This window comes from Arachis stenosperma, chromosome 7, assembly GCF_014773155.1.
Source record: "Arachis stenosperma cultivar V10309 chromosome 7, arast.V10309.gnm1.PFL2, whole genome shotgun sequence".
NCBI classification, from domain to species: domain Eukaryota; kingdom Viridiplantae; phylum Streptophyta; class Magnoliopsida; order Fabales; family Fabaceae; genus Arachis; species Arachis stenosperma.
The window spans coordinates 33,174,616-33,199,706 of record NC_080383.1 but is presented as its reverse complement, the minus strand read 5'-3'; the positions used below and the strand labels follow the sequence as shown (position 1 = coordinate 33,199,706).

The following is a 25,091-nucleotide window of genomic DNA, read 5'->3' as shown; positions in this document are numbered from 1 at the left end:
TCCTAATAGATTAAATGTGTTTAGATATGCGAAACAAGGAATATTCACGGTATATTGAATTTGTTTCACAAATATTATGTGCACACCAAAATTAGTCACCGTGTATTTGTATATAAATAATATAGTTAAAATTGTGTATAGTTAAAAAATATGGTTAATTTGAGAAAGAGGAATACAAAACAAAATTTAAAATCAAATGAATAAATATAAAACAATTTAATTGAAGGAGTTGTATAATATATATTAATTAACACAAGAAGTAATAAAAAGTTGTTTAGCCTAGTGGCAAGGCTACCACTATGGAAGGTGAGGACCTAAGTTCTATCCAAAGTGCTTTGAGTCTCATGTCGCTTATGTTTCCTTGGAGAAAAGCCTTTATAAGCTTGGTGGACGAAATTGTGATCAACAATAATGGCTCTTTGGCATGTGCATAAAAAAATTAACTCAGCACTTTCTTTCCATAACTCCGTTCAACTTAACCAGCAAGTGTACTGGGTCATCCAAGTAATACCTTACGTGAGTAAGGGTCGATCCCACAGAGATTGTTGGTATGAAGCAAGCTATGGTCACCTTGTATTTGTCAGTTAGGCAGATTAAATTGGTTTATGATGAGTTCGAAAATTAATAATAAACAGAAAATAAAATAGGATAGAAATACTTATGTAAATTAATGGTGGGAATTTCAGATAGGCGTGTGGAGATGCTAGAATCCTCTCGAATCTCTACTTTCTTATTACATTCATCCAATCCTTCTTACTCCTTTCCATGGCAAGCTGTATGTAGGGCATCACCGTCTTCAATGGCTACTTTTCATCCTCTCGGAAAAATGGTCCTATGCGCTGTCACTGCATGGCTAATCGTCTGGAGGCATCACCCTTGTTGATGGCTACATCCCATCCTCTCAGTGAAAATGGTCCAAATGCTCTGTCACGGCATGGCTAATCATCTGTCGGTTCTCAATCAGGCTGGAATAGAATCCCTTGATTCTTTTGCGTCTGTCACTAACGCCCAGCCTTCAGGAGTTTGAAGCTCGTCACAGTCATTCAATACCGGAATCCTACTCGGAATACCACAGACAAGGTTAGACTTTCCGGATTCCCGGGATCCTACTCGGAATACCACAGACAAGGTTAGACTTTTCGGATCCCCATGAATGCCGCCATCTATCTAGCTTATACCACGAAGATTCTGTTGGGGAATCTAAGAGATATGCGCCCGGCCTAAAGTAGAACGGAAGTGGTTGTCAGTCATGCGCGTTCATAGGTGAGAATGATGATGAGTGTCACGGATCATCACATTCATCAATTTGAAGTGCAACGTATATCTTGGAATAAGAATAAAAGGGAATTGAATATAAGGTAATGGTAATTGTATTGAAACTTGAGGTACAGCAGAGCTCCACACCCTTAATCTATGGTGTGCAGAAACTCCACCGTTGAAAATACATAAGTGAAAGGTTCAGGCATGGCCGAATGGCCAGCCCCCATGGTCTAAGGACTATGCGCCCCCAGATGTTCCTTAGATCTAAAGTGATCAAAAGATGTCTAATACAATAGTTAAAAGTCCTATATATACTAGACTAGCTACTAGGGTTTACATGAGTAAGTAATTGATGCATAAATCCACTTCCGGGGCCCACTTGGTGTATGCTTGGGCTGAGCTTGATCTATCCACGAGCTGAGGCATTTCTTGGAGTTGAACGCTGGTGCACGAAATTGCAATCACACTTTTGCAATCCCGCACAACTAACCAGCAAGTGCACTGGGTCGTCCAAGTAATACCTTGCGTGAGCAAGGGTCGATCCCACGGAGATTGTCGGCTTGAAGCAAGCTATGGTTATCTTGTAAATCTTAGTCAGGATATCAGAAATTATCAGGATTGATTGTAAAAAGCAAAAGAACATGAAATGGTTACTTGTTTTGCAGTAATGGAGAATAGGTTGAGGTTTTGGAGATGCTCCATCTTCTGAATCTCTGCTTTCCTACTGTCTTTCTTCATCAAACACGCGAAGCTCCTTCCATGGCAAGCTGTATGTAGGGTTTCACCGTTGTCAGTGGCTACCTCCCATCCTCTCAGTGAAAACGTTCCTATGCTCTGTCACAGCATGGCTAATCATCTGTCGGTTCTCGGTCAGGCCGGAATAGAATCCATTGATTCTTTTGTGTCTGTCACTAACGCCCCGCCTGCTAGGAGTTTGAAGCACGTCACAGTCATTCAATCATTGAATCCTACTCAGAATACCACAGACAAGGTTTAGACCTTCCGGATTCTCTTGAATGCCACCATCAGTTCTAGCTTAAACCATGAAGATTCTGGTTAAGGAATCCAAGAGATATCTACTCAATCTAAGGTAGAACGGAGGTGGTTGTCAGGCACACGTTCATAGTTGAGAATATGATGAGTGTCACGGATCATCACATTCATCCGGGTTAAGAACAAGTGATATCTTAGAATGGAAGCAAGCATGATTGAATAAGAAACAGTAGTAATTGCATTAATCCATCAAGACACAGCAGAGCTCCTCACCCCCAACCATGGGGTTTAGAGACTCATACCGTGGAAAGTACACAAAGAAACGTGTAAAGTGTCATGAGGTACAGATACAATGTCAAAAGATCCTATTAATAGTAAACTAGTAACCTAGGGTGTACAGAAATGAGTAAATGACGTAAAAATCCACTTCTGGGTCCACTTAGTGTGTGCTTGGGCTGAGCAATGAAGCATTTTCGTGTAGAGACCTTTTCTGGAGTTAAACGCTAGCTTTTATGCCAGTTTGGGCGTTTAACTCCAAGTTTTATGCCAGTTCCAGCGTTAAACGCTGGAAATTCTGAGGCTGATTTGCCACGCCAGTTTGGGCCATCAAATCTCGGGCAAAGTATGGACTATTATACATTGCTGGAAAGCCCAGGATGTCTACTTTCCAATGCCGTTGAGAGCGCGCCAATTGGGCTTCTGTAGCTCCAGAAAATCCACTTCGAGTGCAGGGAGGTCAGAATCCAACAGCATCTGCAGTCCTTTTCAGTCTCTGAATCAGATTTTTGCTCAGGGCCCTCAATTTCAGCCAGAAAATACCTGAAATCACAGAAAAACACACAAACTCATAGTAAAGTCTAGAAAAGTAAATTTTAACTAAAAACTAATAAAAATATACTAAAAACTAACTAGATCATACTAAAAACATACTAAAAATAATGCCAAAAAGCGTACAAATTATCCGCTCATCACAACACCAAACTTAAATTGTTGCTTGTCCCCAAGCAACTGAAAATCAAAATAGGAAAAAAAAGAAGAGAATATGCACTGAACTCCAAAAACATCTATGAAGATCAGTATTAATTAGATGAGCGGGGCTTTAGCTTTTTGCCTCTGAACAGTTTTGGCATCTCACTCTATCCTTTGAAATTCAGAATGATTGGCTTCTTTAGGAACTCAGAATCCAGATAGTGTTATTGATTCTCCTAGTTAAGTATGATGATTCTTGAACACAGCTACTTTATGAGTCTTGGCCGTGGCCCAAAGCACTCTGTCTTCCAGTATTACCACCGGATACATACATGCCACAGACACATAATTGGGTGAACCTTTTCAGATTGTGACTCAGCTTTGCTAGAGTCCCCAATTAGAGGTGTCCAGGGTTCTTAAGCACACTCTTTTTGCCTTGGATCACAACTTTATTTCTTTCTTTTTCTTTCTTTTTTTTCTTTTTTTTTCGTTTTTTTTTTTGTATTCACTGCTTTTTCTTGCTTCAAGAATCATTTTTTTTTTATGATTTTTCAGATCCTCAGTAACATGTCTCCTTTTTCATCATTCTTTCAAGAGCCAACAACTTTAACATTCATGAACCACAAATTCAAAAGACATATGCACTGTTCAAGCATACATTCAGAAAACAAAAGTATTGCCACCACATCAAAATAATTAATCTGTTATAAAATCTGAAATTCATGCAATTCTTCTCTTTTTCAATTAAGAACATTTTTCTTAAGAAAGGTGACGGATTCATAGGACATTCATAACTTTAAGGCATAGACACTAAGATACTAATGATCACAAGATACAAACATGGATAAACATAAGCATGAAATTCGAAAAACAAGAAAATAAAGAACAAGGAAATTAAAGAACGGGTCCACCTTAGTGATGGCGGCTTGTTCTTCCTCTTGAAGATCTTATGGAGTGCTTGAGCTCCTCAATGTCTCTTCCTTGCTTTTGTTGCTCCTCTCTCATGATTCTATGATCTTCTTTAATTTCATGGAGGAGGATGGAATGTTCTTGGTGCTCCACCCTTAGTTGTCCCATGTTGGAACTCAATTCTCCTAGGGAGGTGTTAATTTGCTCCCAATAGTTTTGTGGAGGAAAGTGCATCCCTTGAGATGAATTTTTCCATCTCCCATGGCTCGGAGGTGGAAGCTTTTGGCTTCCCTTTTCTCTTTCTAGAGGTTTCTCCGGCCTTAGGTGCCATAAATGGTTATGGAGAAATAAAAAGCAATGCTTTTACCACACCAAACTTAGAAGGTTTGCTCGTCCTCGAGCAAAAGAAGATAGAAGACAGAGAGTGGTGGGGTAGGTGGAGATCCTGTGAGGTCCACAGATCCTGAGGTGTCAAGGATAATTCATCCATGCACCAAGTGGCGAGCAAAAATGCTCCTACTACCAATCCTGGCGTTAAACGCCGGGCTGGTGCCCATTTCTGGCGTTTAACGCCAGCTTGGTGCCCATTCCTGGCGTTTAACGCCAGTCTGGTGCCCCTTTCTGGCGTTAAACGCCCAGAATGGTGCCAGACTGGGCGTTAAATGCCCATTTGCTGCCCTTACTGGCGTTTAAATGCCAGCAAGGTTTTCCTCCAGGGTGAGCTGTTTTTCTTCCTGTTTTTCATTCTGTTTCTGCTTTTTCAATTGAATTTGTGACTTCTCATGATCATCAACCTATAGAAAACATAAAATAACAAAGGAAAATAATAAATATAACATTGGGTTGCCTCCCAACAAGCGCTTCTTTAATGTCAGTAGCTTGACAGTGGGCTCTCATGGAGCCTCACAGATGTTCAGAGCAATGTTGGAACCTCCCAACACCAAACTTAGAGTTTGAATGTGGGGGTTCAACACCAAACTTAGAAGTTGGTGGTGGCCTCCCAACACCAAACTTAGAGTTTGACTGTGGGGGCTCTGTTTGACTCTGATTTGAGAGAAGCTCTTCATGCTTCCTCTCCATGGTTACAGAAGGAGAACCTTGAGTCTTATAGTTTGCACTGTCTGTAAGCCACGGAGCTTCCTGAATAGCAAACAATTGCTCATCCGGAAAGGTTTCAGAGATCTCAGTAGGAGGGAGGGATGCTCCTTCTACTGGTTCTATCCGGGACAGGTGATCAGCCACTTGATTCTCTGTCCCTTTTCTGTCTCTTATTTCTATATCAAAATCTTGCAGAAGCAACACCCATCTTATGAGCCTGGGTTTTGAATCCTGCTTTGTGAGTAGATATTTAAGAGCAGCATGGTCAGTGTACACAATCACTTTTGATCCTACTAAATAAGACCTGAACTTGTCAATGGCATAAACCACTGCAAGTAACTCCTTTTCTGTGGTTGTGTAGTTCTTCTGTGCATCATTCAGAATACGGCTGCCATAATAAATGACGTGCAGAAGCTTACCATGCCTTTGTCCCAGTACTGCACCAATGGCATGGTCACTGGCATCACACATTAGTTCAAATGGTAATGTCCAGTCTGGTGCAGAGATGACTGGTGCTGTGACCAGCTTAGCTTTCAGAGTTTCAAACGCCTGCAGACACTCATTATCAAAAATAAATGGAGTGTCAGCAGCTAGCAGATTACTCAGAGGTTTGGCAATTTTTGAAAAATCCTTTATAAACCTTCTGTAGAATCCTGCATGCCCCACAAAGCTTCTGATTGCCTTAACATTGGTAGGTGGTGGTAATTTTTCAATTACTTCAACTTTAGCTTGATCCACCTCTATTCCTTTGTTTGAAATTTTATGCCCAAGGACAATTCCTTCAGTCACCATAAAGTGACATTTTTCCCAGTTTAAAACTAGGTTGGTCTCTTGGCATCTTTTCAGAACAAGTGCTAGATGGTTAAGGCAGGAGCTGAATGAGTCTCCAAATACTGAAAAGTCATCCATGAAGACTTCCAGAAATTTCTCTACCATATCTGAGAAGATAGAGAGCATGCACCTCTGAAAGGTTGCAGGTGCATTGCACAGACCAAAAGGCATCCTTCTGTAGGCAAATACTCCAGAAAGACATGTAAATGCTGTTTTCTCTTGGTCCTGAGGATCTACTGCAATTTGGTTGTAACCTGAGTAGCCGTCCAAAAAGCAGTAGTATTCATGACCTGCTAGTCTCTCTAGCATCTGGTCTATGAATGGTAAAGGAAAATGATCCTTTCTGGTGACTGTATTGAGCCTTCTGTAGTCAATACACATGCGCCACCCTGTAGCTGTTCTTGTAGGAACTAGTTCATTCTTTTCATTATGAACCACTGTCATGCCTCCCTTCTTAGGGACAACGTGGACAGGGCTCACCCAGGGGCTATCAGAAATAGGATAAATAATCCCAGCCTCTAGTAATTTAGTGACCTCTTTCTGCACCACCTCCTTCATGGCTGGATTTAGCCGCCTTTGTGGTTGAACCACTGGCTTAGCATCATCCTCCAATAGGATCTTGTGCATGCATCTTGCTGGGCTAATGCCCTTAAGATCACTTATGGACCACCCAAGAGCTGTCTTGTGTGTCCTTAGCACTTGAATTAGTGCTTCCTCTTCCTGTGGATTTAGAGCAGAGCTTATGATCACTGGAAAAGTGTCACCTTCTCCCAGAAATGCATATTTCAGGGATAGTGGTAGTGGCTTGAGCTCTGGTTTAGGAGGCTTATCTTCTTCCTGAGGAATTTTCAGAATTTCTTTTATTTCCTTTAGTTCCTCCAGATCAGGCTGAACATCTTTAAAGATGTCATCTAGCTTTGATTCAAGACTTTCAGTCATATTGACCTCCTCCACCAAAGAGTCAATAATATCAGTGCTCATGCAGTCATTTGATGTGTCTGGATGCTGCATAGCTTTGACAACATTCAACTTGAACTCATCCTCATTGACTCTCAGGGTTATTTCCCCTTTTTGTACATCAATGAGAGTTCGTCCAGTTGCTAGGAAAGGTCTTCCTAGAATGAGAGTTGCACTCTTGTGCTCCTCCATTTCCAGCACTACAAAGTCAGTTGGAAAGGCAAATGGCCCAACCTTGACAATCATATCCTCTATTATGCCTGATGGATGTTTAATGGAGCCATCAGCAAGTTGGAGGCATATCCTGGTTGGTTTGACTTCTCCAGCCAACCCAAGCTTTCTGATAGTGGATGCAGGTATTAGATTGATGCTTGCTCCAAGATCACACAGGGCTGTCTTGGTGCAAGCGCCTTCTAATGTGCATGGTATCATAAAGCTTCCAGGATCTTGAAGCTTTTCTGGTAAGCTTTTCAAAATGACTGCACTGCATTCTTCAGTGAGAAACACTTTTTCAGTTTCTCTCCAATCCTTCTTATGACTTAAGATCTCTTTCATGAACTTAGCATAAGAAGGTATTTGCTCAAGTGCCTCTGCAAACGGAATCTTTATTTCAAGAGTCCTTAGATAATCTGCAAAGCGGGCAAATTGCTTATCCTGTTCCGCTTGGCGGAGTTTTTGAGGATAAGGCATCTTGGCTTTATAGTCTTCAACCTTAGATGCTGCAGGTTTATTCCTTACAGAAGTGGTTGAAGAAGCCTTGTTAGAGGGATTACTGTCAGCACTCTCAGGTGTCTGATCTTCCCTTGGCGTCTGAACGCCATGAATGGGTGAAGATTGGGCGTTAAACGCCAACTTCTCTCCCTTTTCTGGCGTTTGAACGCCAGAACTGGGCAGGGAATGGGCGTTTAACGCCAGCTTTCCTCCCCCTTCTGGCGTTTGAACGCCACTAACATTCCTCTCTGGGCTCTTACTGTCCTCAGAGGGATTTTGAACAGTGGTTTGGTTATCCTCTGTCAATTATTCCTTGTTTGGCTTTTTGCTCTTTTGAGCAGTGTTATTCAGTGTCTTCCCACTCCTCAGTTGAACTGCTTGACATTCCTCTGTTATCTGTTTAGATATTTGTTGTTTTGCTTGATTCAACTGCAGTTCTATGTTCTTGTTAGCAACTCTAGTATCATGGAGCATTTCTTTAAATTCTGCTAACTGTTCTGTCATCAGGAGCAATTGTTGATTAAGCTCAATCATCTGTTCTTGAGGATTAGGATCAGTGACTACTGTCATGACTTCCTCTTTTGGAGAGAACTCATTGCTAGAGTACAAATATTGATTCCTAGCAACAGTGTCTATAAGCTCTTGAGCTCCTTCAATTGTCTTCCTCATGTGTATAGATCCACCAGCTGAGTGGTCTAAAGACATCTGAGCTTTTTCTGTAAGCCCATAGTAGAAGATGTCTAACTGTACCCACTCTGAAAACATTTCAGAGGGGCATTTTCTTAGCATACCTCTATACCTCTCCCAGGCATTATAAAGGGATTCATCATCCTCTTGTTTAAAGCCTTGGATGTCCAGCCTTAGCTGTGTCATCCTCTTTGGAGGGTAAAAATGATTCAGGAATTTGTCTGATAACTGCTTCCATGTCTTTATACTTGCTGTAGGTTGGTTATTCAACCACCTTTTAGCTTGATCTTTTACAGCAAATGGAAACAGCAATAGTCTGTAGACATCCTGATCCACCTCTTTATCATATACTGTGTCAGCAATTTGTAAGAACTGTGCCAGAAACTCAGTAGGTTCTTCCTGTGGAAGACCGGAATACTGGCAATTTTGCTGCACTATGATAATGAGTTGAGGATTTAGCTCAAAGCTGCTTGCTTTGATGGGAGGCGTGCAGATGCTACTCCCATATGCAGCTGTAATGGGGTTAGCATATGACCCCAGAGTCCTTCTGGACTGATCAATCCCACTTAGGTCCATAATGGATAAAGGGAAATGATATGGATTGTCAATAGATAAATTTTTTTTTTTTGAAATAACTGAAAAATAAAATAAAAACAAAAGGAAAATAAAATAAAATAAAAAAAATTCGAAAATTGAAAGAAAATAAGATCAAAGCAAATTGAAAACTGAATCAAGTAGTTAATTAAAAAGATTTTGAGATTAGCAATTAGAAAGATATGATTGAAAAATTTTTTTGAAAAAGATTTGATTTTTGAAAAGAGGAAAGAGAAAAACAGCAAAATGACACCAAACGTTACTTAAAATTTTTAGAAAATCAAACAAAATTTTTCGAAAGTTTTTAAGAGAAAAACACAAAGAGGACACCAAACTTAGAACTTTTACGGATCAAAAAGGGATTAAGGACATGCAAAATCGAAAATTAAAAGAAAAACAAAAGCATGCAATTGACACCAAACTTAAAATATGAAACTAGACTCAACTAAAAGACTCTAAACCAATAAAAATAAAACAGTCCTAATCTAAGCAACAAGATAAGCCGTCAGTTGTCCAAACTCGAACAATCCCCGGCAACGGCGCCAAAAACTTGGTGCACGAAATTGCAATCACACTTTTGCAATCCCGCACAACTAACCAGCAAGTGCACTGGGTCGTCCAAGTAATACCTTGCGTGAGCAAGGGTCGATCCCACGGAGATTGTCGGCTTGAAGCAAGCTATGGTTATCTTGTAAATCTTAGTCAGGATATCAGAAATTATCAGGATTGATTGTAAAAAGCAAAGAACATGAAATGGTTACTTGTTTTGCAGTAATAGAGAATAGGTTGAGGTTTTGGAGATGCTCCATCTTCTGAATCTCTGCTTTCCTACTGTCTTTCTTCATCAAACACGCGAAGCTCCTTCCATGGCAAGCTGTATGTAGGGTTTCACCGTTGTCAGTGGCTACCTCACATCCTCTCAGTGAAAACATTCCTATGCTCTGTCACAGCATGGCTAATCATCTGTCGGTTCTCGGTCAGGCCGGAATAGAATCCATTGATTCTTTTGCGTCTGTCACTAACGCCCCGCCTGCTAGGAGTTTGAAGCACGTCACAGTCATTCAATCATTGAATCCTACTCAGAATACCACAGACAAGGTTTAGACCTTCCGGATTCTCTTGAATGCCGCCATCAGTTCTAGCTTATACCACGAAGATTCTGGTTAAGGAATCCAAGAGATATCTACTCAATCTAAGGTAGAACGGAGGTGGTTGTCAGGCACACGTTCATAGTTGAGAATATGATGAGTGTCACGGATCATCACATTCATCCGGGTTAAGAACAAGTGATATCTTAGAATGGAAGCAAGCATGATTGAATAAGAAACAGTAGTAATTGCATTAATCATCAAGACAGCAGAGCTCCTCACCCCCAACCATGGGGTTTAGAGACTCATACCGTGGAAAGTACACAAAGAAACGTGTAAAGTGTCATGAGGTACAGATACAATGTCAAAAGATCCTATTAATAGTAAACTAGTAACCTAGGGTGTACAGAAATGAGTAAATGACGTAAAAATCCACTTCTGGGTCCACTTAGTGTGTGCTTGGGCTGAGCAATGAAGCATTTTCGTGTAGAGACCTTTTCTGGAGTTAAACGCCAGCTTTTATGCCAGTTTGGGCGTTTAACTCCAAGTTTTATGCCAGTTCCAGCGTTAAACGCTGGAAATTCTAAGGCTGATTTGCCACGCCGGTTTGGGCCATCAAATCTCGGGCAAAGTATGGACTATTATACATTGTTGGAAAGCCCAGGATGTCTACTTTCCAATGCCGTTGAGAGCGCGCCAATTGGGCTTCTGTAGCTCCAAAAAATCCACTTCGAGTGCAGGGAGGTCAGAATCCAACAGCATCTGCAGTCCTTTTCAGTCTCTGAATCAGATTTTTGCTCAGGGCCCTCAATTTCAGCCAGAAAATACCTGAAATCACAGAAAAACACACAAACTCATAGTAAAGTCCAGAAAAGTGAATTTTAACTAAAAACTAATAAAAATATACTAAAAACTAACTAGATCATACTAAAAACATACTAAAAACAATGCCAAAAAGCGTACAAATTATCCGCTCATCAAACACCGAGTTATAGCGTGTTTCTGGCGTTCAACTCCGGGTTATGACGTGTTTCTGGCGTTTAACTCTAGACAGCAGCATGTACTTGGCGTTGAGCGCCACTTTACGTCATCAATTCCCGAATAAAGTATGAACTATTATATATTGCTAGAAAGCTCTGGATGTCTACTTTCCAACGCCGTTGAGAGCGCGCCATTTGGAGTTCTGTAGCTCCAGAAAATCCATTTTGAGTGCAGGGAGGTCAGATTCCAACAGCATCAGCAATCCTTTTGTCAGCCTTTTTCAGAGTTTTGCTCAAGTCCCTCAATTTCAGCAAGAAATTACCTGAAATCACAGAAAAACACACAAACTCATAGTAAAGTCCAGAAATGTGAATTTAACATAAAAACTAATGAAAACATCCCTAAAAGTAGCTTGAACTTACTAAAAACTACCTAAAAACAATGCCAAAAAGCGCATAAATTATCCGCTCATCAAAGCTCGTAAGGCACAAAAAGAGTAAAGCTAACATAATCTATTATACTGTTGGAGCATGGTGAACCATCCAAACTTGGACGTGGTTTGCCTTGACTCGTGTTGACATAGTCGATTTTCGGATAACTTGACTTTTGTTAATCACTTCAAATGCTTGTATGGACATACTCTCAAACCAAACTGGCTAAATTTTTAGTTCACTAGTTTTCAGTTGAAGCTGGTTTGATGCGATTTTAATAACTATGCATATTCATCCTTGGCTTCCCAAAGAGAATACTTTCGATGTCAAATTTATTAGAGAATCTACACATTTATGTATATTTGTGTGATATAGATATTTTTATTCAGTTCAAAATTGATGATTCTTCTAACTAGAAAAAAATCACAAGTTGATAATATTAACATTGATTTTTTTCATCATTATTTTAAAAGTTAGTGATTTAATTATTTATCAACTTTGGTGGCTTGTTGTATTTTTAAATTAGAGGTTTGTTTAAATTGAACTTGATAATATAGTTGGTTACATAGACCTACATTCATAATATGTAGAAAAAAGTTTTTCTTTGTAAATAAAAGTTTGTTTAAACATGATATTTCGGTAAATTAAAATTACACTGAAGAAAATATAAGGCTTGACATGTTTTAGTGTAGTCTTTGAGTGTGTGTTTAGTTGGTGTCTATATACACCAAATATACATAGATACGGAGGCACATGTATACTGTTCTTTTTTATACAAAACAACACTCACACAGCTTTCAATGAAAAGTGAAGGACAACAACAAAACATACCAATACATGACGCAACCTCCACAATAAACAGAGTGATTAACCATCAAATGGACCTAGTTTGAACCACTACAACAGTAGCAACAACACAAAATGAGAAATACGAGGACAACAAGAGCAATAATAATCATCAACAATAACAATACGATAATTGTCACACATTTCTGTTCACGTGACACATATACACCAAACTATAGCAATGGAGATTATCATTTATTGATTTTTTGCTTTTGATGGAACCGATACAATAACCCACCATCGAATTTTTGGAAAAAACTTTTACTTTAGAAAAAAATTTGCAAAGGCAGCTAATTAAACATACACAAGTCATAATAAGGAATTAAGTAAACATACACAAGGCCAACATTATATATAAATATAGCTTATATCATAGATCATACATTAGAAAGGTGTTGTCATATATATCACAAGTTAGCGTACAACACTTCACATCTTGCTACGTATTATGTACAAAATCAACACTCCGAGACCTGGTTCATATAGGAAACCCCTAAGCTGGCGCCCGACACTAGCCTAGTAACTATATACATCCTACTCTCTCAGCGAATCTAATCCAAAGTGAGAGACTAATACAAAAGTTAGGCTAACACACAAAAAACTACCAAAAGACACATCCTCAGACCTCAGCTCCCAGGCATCAACTATCATCGTCAAAAAAAATCACAATCACATCAGAACACTCTTCAGGATCCTCGTCCTCATCATAAAAAATTTCAGTGATCTTAGGAGGGGCCCTGGCACTTGTACTACTGGTTTGACCAACACTCGTCGCTTTACTAATGGAGGTGGTGAGTGGCTCCTCAGATGATGGCTCAGATAAAGATATTGAGATCTACTCTGTAGGAATATCCGCCTCTGGTATAGACTCTGGTATATGCTCTTCCATAGGCTGAGGCTCAGGGTCCACCTGATTCGCAGGCTGATCGGGATGCTAATGAGGTACAGGCCCATCATAAAATGGATAAAAGGGAGCATCCAGGTAGAGCCAATGCAACGGAAACTTGTAAGGCATATCAGGGGTAAAGTGTGGAGTGTTAATCAGATGACAGAATGGGTGATCACGCAGAATGTACATACAGATCCTAACCTCCGTAGCTACTACGTAAAACCTATGTTGCACATTATTCTCAAATATATATGGAGGGTCCATCTCGTAAAACAAAACTTCGGTCTCCATCTGAAGAGGAGGAAGAAAAAGGGGTAAGAACTGGGGGGTTCTTAGTAGGATCGGGGGTAATTAGTAAAGTCAGGATTATCACAGTTTCAATTAATTCTCAACAAAATATACAAGTGTCACAGAGAAGTATCTAACCACCACAATTCAGAATAACATTAAGGAATACATAAACACAAGAAGATAATTATAAACAATTTCACCGTATCAAGTAAAATGAAAATGCGCAACAAAGATGATGCATGTCTAGTCCTATCGTAGGTAATAAGTTCATTTGTCGGTTTTGATCTGCACCCGACACAATCCGACTCACAAGTTAGATAAGGCATTCTTGCGGCATAACCTCTGTAAGGTTCCAACCTCTTGCAGGCACTGATTCTCCAGCTGAAGTATACCAAACATGACCTCTGCAAGTACTTGCAAGCGCTGATTCTCCAGCTGAAACATGTGACATTTCTTCTGGAAGCCATTCCATATACATGGGCATCCCCATACAATTATTCACATATAAAGCCTACGGCTTAATATTTTCACATCAGCACCATAACTATTTACTTTCTGTCATCCTCTCGTGACCTTTTAATCATTTCATAATCACACGTGCCGATTTATCTTCTATTTTTCTTTTAAAACCAAAACCAATCCCACTTTTATCCTTAAAATTAATTCTTTAATATTTTCCAAGACATCGTCGCAAAACGAAATCATTCAATAAAAATTCAATTTATTTTAAAGTTCACTAAAATTTTTCCGAATGAAATCTTTAAGTCAAATTCAAAACATAAGTCCGTTTCGTATTTAAATCAAACTTAGAACAAAATAATTTTCTTAAATAATTTAAAATCGTAAAATAATTCTTTTCTAAATAAATCGAACTCAAAATATACACTTTTTTTAAATGAATTAAACTCGACATATAACTATTTCCTTAATAAATCAGAAATTAAATAATACAATTTCTCAAATTCAATCTTTTTTCTTCTAAATAAAATTTTAAATAAAGTCTTAAGTTTTATAACAAAATTTTTGGCAGCATTTCCCCTAAAACCCGGACTCTGCCACCTTTTTCAAGTTCCATCCAAACTATTTTTAAAACTATTTTCAAATCAATTCTAATAAATCAAACTATTTCTAATATCAAACATCTGTAAAATAAATCATTTACATATCTCAAATTATATCCAATTCTCAGAGTCATTTTCGATAAATCAAACAGACAAATTTTAACATTCTCAAATTATCCTATCGTAATGCAAAAACAAAATTCATCAGGATAATTCAGTTCCTGGCTGCACTTAAACCCTCCGAACCTCAAACTTATCACAAATATCAGTATAAATTCAGTCAAATTCAATCGACAATCAATCATGATATCAATTCACTTATCCAATACCAATTTAACCGGTGAGAATTTATTAAAATCCTACTTTCGTACGAAATAAAAATATTCGAAGTACCGAAGAAGCCTTCTGACTGAGTTACCGAAGGAAAAAACGTCAGAAATCGTTTGTACCTCCTAGAACTCCAATTAGTCCAATCCAATGAAAAGAAGAGTTACGTCTCTCTCAATTTCTACTAAACAAAAATGATGCCAACACGTAGAGAAAGAGGATACAAACTCTTTTATTGGATTAGATTTTTTATTGGAGTGACGGATTAAAAGAAATCGGAAAAAAAAAGCTTCACGGTTCTATGGCCTCACGTTTAACTCTCTTGGCTTCTCTTTCTATTATTCTTCAAGTTCATTCGATGATGCAAGAAAGAGAATGAAATTATCAAAGCTGATAGTAATTTGTGGTGCTAAGCATTTATTAAGTGTCATGCTTAAAGGTAATCCACGGTTTCTTTCTTTCCTTATGACGTTTGGTTCTTTCTTTCTCTTATTTTGCTTTCTTTTGGCTCGGTGTGTAAGGTAGTAAATGAATGATAATGATAAGTTTAATAAAAATAAAGGAATAGGTGTGACTTTATATTTTTATATAGAGGAGTGTTAGGGGTCATCAATTTTTGTATTTTATAATCATTAATTGGTTATTAATAGTGTTTTTAATGGTGTGAGATTAAATTCAATAATATAAGATCATTTAATTTTTTTTTTATGGTTAAATGCTGGCCAACTTTTTAAAAAATTACTAGCCTGAGACTTTCTCTTTTTATATATATATATGTATATATATATTTATGCATAAGCCACGTTTGGCTTTACTTTTATAAGGTTAAATAATATATAATAATATTAATATATACATATAAGGTTGAATAATATATAATAATAATAATAATAATAATAATAATAATAATAATAATAGTATATATAAGGATAAATATATATAAGTTACTAATATAAATGACATTAGTAATTTAAGAATTAAAAAATATTTGATGGAAATTTAACAACTTTAAACTTATTAAGAAATACCGATAATTACTTATATCGACAAAAGTTGGACTTGATAATAATATTAATATTTTTATCTAGGCTCTATTATAATTAGAGCAAGTAAAATAAATAAATAACATAATAATAAAATTATACTACCATTTATTTTACTTTAGGGTTCGAAGTCGACTCGTCAAAATAAAACTAATCGTTTTAAAATATTATTTTAAGAAAAACTCGCGTTAGTGTAAAAATTAGAGTTGTTACATTCTACCCCTCTAAAAAAAATTTTGCCCTCAAAATTTCCTTCACCTGTAAACAAGTACGAGTAATCGGCCCTTATCTTATTTTCTAGTTCTCATGTGTATTGTGTTTCCTCATCTCATCTTAACTTAAGTATAGCAGTTAAAGAAATAAAAGAATGCAACGCACCAGAATCGTAAATTGCAGTTAAGAAGTGAGTCTTGACACAATACTGACCTTGGGTCAGGGAGTCTGACTACGAACAACTTCAGCAATCATTGTAAATACTCTTCCTGACTGTTGTAATCTAGCTATTCCTTGTACCAACTTTTCTGAACAATTACTTGCTATATGCCCCGGTTCACCACAGTTGTAGCAGACTTTCATTCCAAATAACAAGGCCTACAGTGTGATTCCTTTCACATTACCTACACGTCTGGCCCTCCTGACTCTACTGAGGTTGCTTACCGGTGTTCTGTCTTGGCCTATTTTCATTCCCAACAGTAGAGCGCGTAGGAAAGTTTCTAACTTGTTGGTTTCCTCGAATAGGTAGTCCCAGTGCCTAAAAATCAACCTTCCGTTGTACCGCATGCTTATGAAAATTATTAAAGTTCCTTGTTGGTAAGCTCGAATAACCCATCCTTGACGCTGCTGATGAGCGGATAATTTATATACTTTTTGGCATTGTTTTTAGTATGTTTTTGGTATGATCTAGTTAGTTTCTAGTATATTTTTATTAGTTTTTAGCTAAAATTCACTTTTCTGGACTTTACTATGAGTTTGTGTGTTTTTCTGTGATTTCAGGTATTTTCTGGCTGAAATTGAGGGACCTGAGCAAAAATCTGATTCAGAGACTGAAAAGGACTGCAGATGCTGTTGGATTCTGACCTCCCTGCACTCGAAGTGGATTTTCTGGAGCTACAGAAGCCCAATTGGCGCGCTCTCAACGGCGTTGGAAAGTAGACATCCTGGGCTTTCCAGAACTATATGATAGTCCATACTTTGCCCAAGATTTGATGGCCCAAACCGGCGTTCAAAGTCACCCTCAGGAATCCCAGCGTTAAACGCTGGAACTGGCACCCAAATGGGAGTTAAACGCCCAAACTGGCATAAAAGCTGGCGTTTAACTCCAAGAAGAGTCTCTACACAAAAATGCTTCATTGCTCAGCCCAAGCACACACCAAGTGGGCCCGGAAGTAGATTTTTATGTCATTTACTCATCTATGTAAACCTTAGGCTACTAGTTTTCTATAAGTAAGACCTTATGCTTATGTATTTTCAACGGTGGAGTTTCTACACATCATAGATTAAGGTCTCGGTAGCTATCTTCGTGTTTTATGCTATCTTAGATCATTGGGAGGCTGGCCATTCGGCCATGCCTAGACCTTGTGCTTATGTATTTTCAACGGTGGAGTTTCTACACACCATAGATTAAGGTGTGGAGCTCTGTTGTACCTCGAGTATTAATGCAATTACTATTGTTCTTCTATTCAATTCCGCTTGTTCTTTGTCCAAGATATCACTTGTTCTTCAACTTGATGAATGTGATGATCCGTGACACTCATCACCATTCTCACCTATGAACAAGGTGACTGACAACCACTTCTATTCTACAAGCAATCAAGGCTCTAGTGAATATCTCTTGGATTCCTGATTGCACGATGCATGGTTGATCGCCTGACAACCGAGTGCTCGCCTGACAAACGAGCCAACCATTCCGTGAGATCAGAGTCTTCGTGGTATAGGCAAGAACTGATGGCAGCATTCAAGAGAATCCGGAAGGTCTAACCTTGTCTGTGGTATTCTGAGTAGGATTCAATGACTGAATGACTGTGACGTGCTTCAAACTCCTAGCAGGCGGGGCGTTAGTGACAGACGCAAAAGTATCAATGGATATTATTCCGGCCTGACCGAGAACCGACAGCTGAATTCCGCGTGCTGTGACAGAGCATATGCAATCGTTTTCACTGAGAGGATGGGAGGTAGCCATTGACAACGGTGAAACCCTACACAAGCTTGCCATGGAAAGGAGTAAGAAGGATTGGATGAAGACAGTAGGAAAGCAGAGAGACGGAAGGGAAGGCATCTTCATGCGCTTATCTGAAGTTCCTACCAATGAATTACATAAGTATCTCTATCTTTATCTTTTATGTTATTTTCGTTCATCATCCTATCCATTTGAGTCTGCCTGATTAAGATTTACAAGATGACCATAGCTTGCTTCATACTAACAATCTCCGTGGGATCGACCCTTACTCACGTAAGGTATTACTTGGACGACCCAGTGCACTTGCTGGTTAGTTGTGCGAAGTTGTGTAATGCCATGGAATTGAACCACCAAATTTTTGGAGTTCATGACCAGGGATTATGAGAGTTGTGAAAAGTATTGTTCACAATTTCGCGCACCAAGTTTTTGGCGCCGTTGCCGGGGATTGTTCAAGTTTTGAGCAAGCTTTTGGTAACATCAGTGCCAAGGATTGTTCAGTTTGGACAACTGACGGTTCATCTTGTTGCTTTGATTAGGTATTTTTTTCGAAATTCTTGAAGATGAATTCTAGAGTTTCATGATGATTTGTTGAAGTCTGGCTGGCTGAGAAGCCATGTCTAATTTCATTGGACCGAGGTTTCAACTTATCATCACAAAAGCTTGTTGATTTTTGTCAATCTTGCTTTTGGAGCAGTGATCTACTAAGGCTTGGCTGGCCTCTGGCCATGTCTAGTGTTTTGGACCGAAGCTTTCTTTGAAAGCTTGGCTGGCTGTGAAGCCATGTCTAATTCCTGGACCGGAGTCTTAGACTAACATTGCACTGATTCCTGGAACTCTCATTAAGAATTTTGATATCTTTTTCCACTTAATTTTTGAAAAAAACACAAAAAAAAAAACAAAAAAAAAATCAAAAAAATCATAAAAAGACCAAAAATATGTTATGTTTCTTGTTGAGACACTAGTCTCATCTTAAGTTTGGTGTCAATTGCATACATTCATTTATGTGTCTTAGTGATCTTCAAGATGTTCTTGATGATTTTCGTGCTCTAACCTTTGAATTCTATTGACTTGAAGTATTTTGTGTGTCTCATATGCATTCTCATATTGTTAGTGTCAGTAGTATACAAACTGCTAAGTTTGGTGTCTTGCATGCATTGTTATTTGATTTTAGCTGCATTTTGATTATTAAAAATCCAAAAATATTTTTTATTTGTGTCCTTTCAAGTCAATGACACAGAGAATTGAAGATTCAGAACATACAGCAGAGGAATTGCACAGAAAAAGCTGGGCGTTCAAAACGCCCAGTGAGGAAGGACAGACTGGCGTTTAAACGCCAGCCAGGGTACCTGGTCGGGCGTTTAACGCCCAAAAGGGTATAGTTTTGGGCGTTAAACGCCAGAATGTGCACCATTCTGGGCGTTTAACGCCAGGATGGCACAAGGGGGAGAATTTTGTTTTCAAATCAATTTTTTTCAAGTTTTTCAAAATCAAATCTTTTTCAAATCAAATCTTTTCAATCAAATGTCTTCAAAATCAATTTCTTTCCTTTTTCAAAGATATTTGCTGTCAATTAATGATTTGATTCAACATTTCAAGAATGTTGCCTTTTCTGTTGAGAAAGGTTTAATGTTTGAATCATATCTTTTCTTGATAGCCAAGTTACTAATTTTTAAAAATCAAATCTTTTTTAAAATTGTTTTCAAATCATATCTTCTCAATCACATTTTTTTTAAAACCAATCATATCTTCTTAACCTCACCTTTTTCAAAATAGTTTTCAATCAAGTCTTTTTGATTTCTAATTTCAAAATCTTTTTCAAAAATCATTTTATTTCTTTCCCACTTTCATTTTCGAAAATTAAGTCATGTTTTTCAAAAATATTTTCAAAATCTTTCACCTAATTTTCGAAAATTACTTCCCTTCTTCTCACCTCCTTCTATTTATGGACTAACAATATCCCTTAATGCAAAATTCGAACTCCATTCTTTATGATAAGTTCGAATTTTCTACTTCTGTCTTCTACTCTTCTTTTCCTCTGACACTTCAAGGAATCTCTATACTGTGACATAGAGGATTCCACATTTTCTTGTTCCCTTCTCTCTCTTATGAGCAGGAGCAAAGACAAAAGCATTCTTGTTGAAGCTGACCCTGAACCTGAGAGGACCTTGAAGCGAAAGCTAAGAGAAGCTAAAGCACAACTCTCTTTAGAGGACCTGACCGAATTCTTCAAAGAAGAAGAACACATGGCAGCCGAAAACAACAACAATGCAAACAATGCAAGGAAGGTGCTGGGTGACTTTACTGCACCTACTCCCGACTTCTATGGGAGAAGCATCTCTATCCCTGCCATTAGAGCAAACAACTTTGAGCTTAAGCCTCAATTAGTTTCTCTAATGCAACAGAATTGCAAGTTCCATGGAAATCCATTGGAAGATCCTCATCAGTTCCTAGCTGAATTCTTGCAAATCTGTGACACTGTCAAGACTAATGGGGTTGACCCTGAGGTCTACAGACTCATGCTATTCCCTTTTGCTGTAAGAGACAGAGCTCGAACATGGTTGGATTCTCAACCTAAAGAAAGCCTGGACTCTTGGGAAAAGCTAGTCAATGCCTTCTTGGCGAAGTTCTTTCCACCTCAAAAATTGAGTAAGCTTAGAGTGGAAGTCCAAACCTTCAGACAGAAGGATGGAGAATCCCTCTATGAAGCTTGGGAAAGATACAAACAATTAATCAGAAAGTGTCCTTCTGACATGCTTTCTGAATGGAGCATCATAGGTATTTTCTATGATGGTCTCTCTGAACTATCCAAGATGTCTTTGGATAGCTCTGCTGGAGGATCTCTTCATCTGAAGAAGACGCCTGCAGAAGCTCAAGAACTAATTGAAATGGTTGCAAATAACCAATTCATGTACACTTCTGAAAGGAATCCTGTGAACAATGGGACTAATTAGAAGAAAGGAGTTCTTGAGATTGATGCTCTGAATGCCATTCTGGCTCAGAACAAGATATTGACTCAACAAGTCAATTTGATTTCTCAAAGTCTGTCTGGAATGCAAAATGCACCAAGCAGTACTAAGGAAGCTTCATCTGAGGAAGAAGCCTATGATCCTGAGAATCCTTCAATGGAAGAGGTGAATTACCTAGGAGAACCCTATGGAAACACCTATAATTCTTCATGGAGAAATCACCCAAATTTCTCATGGAAGAATCAAGAGAGACCTCAACAAGGTTTCAACAACACTAATGGTGGAAGAAATAGGTTTAGCAATGGCAAGCCTTTTCCATCATCTTCTCAGCAACAGACAGAGAGTTCTAAGCAGAATATCTCTGACTTAGCAACCATGGTCTCTGATCTAATCAAAACCACTCAAAGTTTCATGACTGAAACAAGGTCCTCCATTAGGAATTTGGAGGCACAAGTGGGTCAGCTGAGCAAGAAAATCACTGAACTCCCTCCTAGTACTCTCCCAAGCAATACTGAAGAAAATCCAAAAGGAGAGTGCAAGGCCATTAACATGGCCGAATTCTGGGAGGAAGAAGAGGCAGTGAACGCCACTGAGGAAGGCCTCACTGGACGTCCACTGGCCTCCAATGAGTTCCCCAATGAGGAACCATGGGAATCTGAGGCTTAAAATGAGACCATAGAGATTCCATTGGAATTACTTCTGCCATTCATGAGCTCTGATGAGTATTCTTCCTCTGAAGAGGATGAGTATGTCACTGAAGAGCAAGTCGCTAAATACCTTGGAGCAATCATGAAGCTAAATGACAAGTTATTTGGAAATGAGACTTGGGAGATTGAACCCCCTTTGCTCACCAAAGAACTGGATGACTTGTCTAGGCAAAAACTGCCTCAAAAGAGGCAGGACCCTGGGAAGTTTTCAATACCTTGTACCATAGGCACCATGACCTTCAAGAAGGCCTTGTGTGACTTAGGGTCAAGTGTAAACCTCATGCCCCTCTCTGTAATGGAGAAGCTAGGGATCTTTGAGGTGCAAGCTGCAAAAATCTCACTAGAGATGGCAGACAACTCAAGAAAACAAGCTTATGGACTTGTAGAGGATGTTCTGGTAAAAGTTGAAGGCCATTACATCCCTACTGATTTCATAGTCCTAGAGACTGGGAAGTGCATGGATGAATCCATCATCCTTGGCAGACCCTTCCTAGCCACAGCAAGGGCTGTGATTGATGTTGATAGAGGAGAGTTAATCATTCAAGTGAATGAAGAATCCTTTGTGTTTAAGGCTCAAGGATATCCCTCTATCACCATGGAGAAGAAGCATGAAGAGCTTCTCTCAAAACAGAGCCAAACAGAGCCCCCACAGTCAAACTCTAAGTTTGGTGTTGGGAGGCCACAACCAAACTCTAAGTTTGGTGTTGAACCCCCACATTCAAACTCTAAGTTTGGTGTTGGGAGGTTCCAACATTGCTCTGATCTTTTGTGAGGCTCCATGAGAGTCCTCTGTCAAGCTAATGACATTAAAGAAGCGCTTGTTGGGAGGCAACCCAATGTTTTATAATTAACTATTTCCTTTTGTTATTTTATCTTTTTTGTAGGTTGATGATCATAAGAAGTCACAAAATCAATGAAAAAAGCAAAAACAGAATGAAAAACAGGAAGAAAAATAGCACACCCTGGAGGACGCACTTACTGGCGTTTAAACGCCAGTAAGGTTAGCTGTTGGGCGTTTAACGCCCAGTCTGGCACCATTCTGGGCGTTTAACGCCAGAAAGGGGCACCAGACTGGCGTTAAACGCCAGAAAAGGGCAAGAAGCTGGCGTTAAACGCCAGAAATGGGCACCAGCCCGGCGTTTAACGCCAGAAATGGCACAAAACGTGATTTTGTATGCCATTTGGTGCAGGGATGACTTTTCCTTGACACCTCAGGATCTGTGGACCCCACAGGATCCCCACCTACCCTACCACTCTCTCTCTCTTCTTCACCAATCACCTCAACACCTCTTCCCCAAAAACCCCTCACCTATCAAATCCCTTCTTTCTCTTCACCACTCACATCCATCCTTCATAAAACCCCACCTACTCCTCCATTCAAATTCAAACCACTTTCCCACCCAAACCCACCCTCAAATGGCCGAACAACCCTCTCCCCCTCTCCTATATAAACCCTCCTTCACTCCTTCATTTTCGCACACCTTAAACACCATCTCACTCCCCTTTGGCCGAATACAAAGCCATTCTCTTTCTCCTCATTTCTTCTTCTTCTACTCTCTTCTTTCTTCTTTTGCTCGAGGACGAGCAAACATTTTAAGTTTGGTGTGGTAAAAGCATTGCTTTTTGTTTTTCCATAACCATTTATGGCATCCAAGGCCGGAGAAACCTCTAAAAAGAGGAAAGGGAAGGCAAAAGCTTCCACCTCCGAGTCATGGGAGATGGAGAGATTCATCTCAAGGGTGCATCAAGACCACTTCTATGAAGTTGTGGCATTGAAGAAGGTGATCCCCGAGGTCCCCTTTTCACTCAAAAAGGGTGAATATCCGGAGATCCGACATGAGATCCGAAGAAGAGGTTGGGAAGTTCTTACCAACCCCATTCAACAAGTCGGAATCTTGATGGTTCAAGAGTTCTATGCTAATGCATGGATCACCAAGAACCATGACCAAAGTATGAACCCAAATCCAAAGAATTATCTTACTATGGTTCGGGGGAAATACTTGGATTTTAGTCCGGAAAGTGTAAGGTTGGCATTCAATTTGCCCATGATGCAAGGAGATGAACATCCTTACACTAGAAGGGTCAACTTTGATCAAAGGTTGGACCAAGTCCTCACAGTCATATGTGAAGAGGGCGCACAATGGAAGAGAGACTCAAGAGGCAAGCCGGTTCAATTGAGAAGGCATGACCTCAAACCCATGGCTAGAGGATGGTTGGAGTTCATTCAACGCTCAATCATTCCCACTAGCAACTGGTCCGAAGTTACTCTAGACCGGGCCATCATGATTCATAGCATCATGATTGGAGAAGAAGTGGAAGTTCATGAGGTTATAGCCCAAGAACTCTATAAGGTGGCAGACAAGTCCTCTACCTTAGCAAGGTTAGCCTTTCCTCATCTCATTTGTCACCTCTGTTATTCAGTTGGAGTTGACATAGAGGGAGACATCCCCATTGATGAGGATAAGCCCATCACTAAGAAAAGGATGGAGCACACAAGAGACCCCTCTCATCATGAGATCCCTGAGATGACTCAAGGGATGCACTTTCCTCCACAAAACTATTGGGAGCAACTGAACACCTCCCTAGGAGAACTAAGTTCCAACATGGGACAACTAAGGGTGGAGCATCAAGAACACTCCATCATCCTCCATGAAATTAGAGAAAATCAAAGAATCATGAGAGAGGAGCAACAAAGACAAGGAAGAGATATTGAGGAGCTCAAGCACTCCATAGGATCTTCAAGAGGAAGAAAAGAGCCGCCATCACTAAGGTGGACCCGTTCTTTGATTTCCTTGTTCTTTATTCTTCTGTTTTTCGAATTTTATGCTTATGTTTATCCACGTTTGTGTCTTGTGATCATTAGTGTCTTAGTGTCTATGCCTTAAAGTTATGAATGTCCTATGAATCCATCACCTTTCTTGAATAAAAATGTGCTTAAATGAAAAAAGAGAAAAGAATTGCATGAAGTTTGAATTTTATAATAGTTTAATTATTTTGATGTGGTGGCAATACTCTTGTTCTCTGAATGTATGCTTAAACAGTGCATATGTATCTTGAATTTGTGGTTCATGAAGGTTGGCTCTTGAAAGAATGATGAAAAAGGAGACATGTTACTGAGGATCTGAAAAATCATAAAAATGATTCTTGAAGCAAGAAAAAGCAGTGAATATAAAAAAAAAAAGAGGCAAAAAAAAAACCGAAAAAAAAGAAAGAGAAGAAGAAAGAAAAAGAAAGAATAAAGTTGTGATCCAAGGCAAAAAGAGTGTGCTTAAGAAC

The 25,091-nt window shown here is 39.1% G+C and overlaps 1 non-coding gene across 1 annotated transcript; it reads right to left on the bottom strand.

Annotated features, from left to right (window-relative positions):
- Positions 1–20,790: 20,790 nt before the first annotated feature.
- LOC130943137 (small nucleolar RNA R71) lies at positions 20,791–20,898 on the bottom strand. Its single transcript, XR_009071669.1, has one exon. It is a non-coding gene; the product is annotated as a small nucleolar RNA R71 (small nucleolar RNA).
- Positions 20,899–25,091: the final 4,193 nt, after the last annotated feature.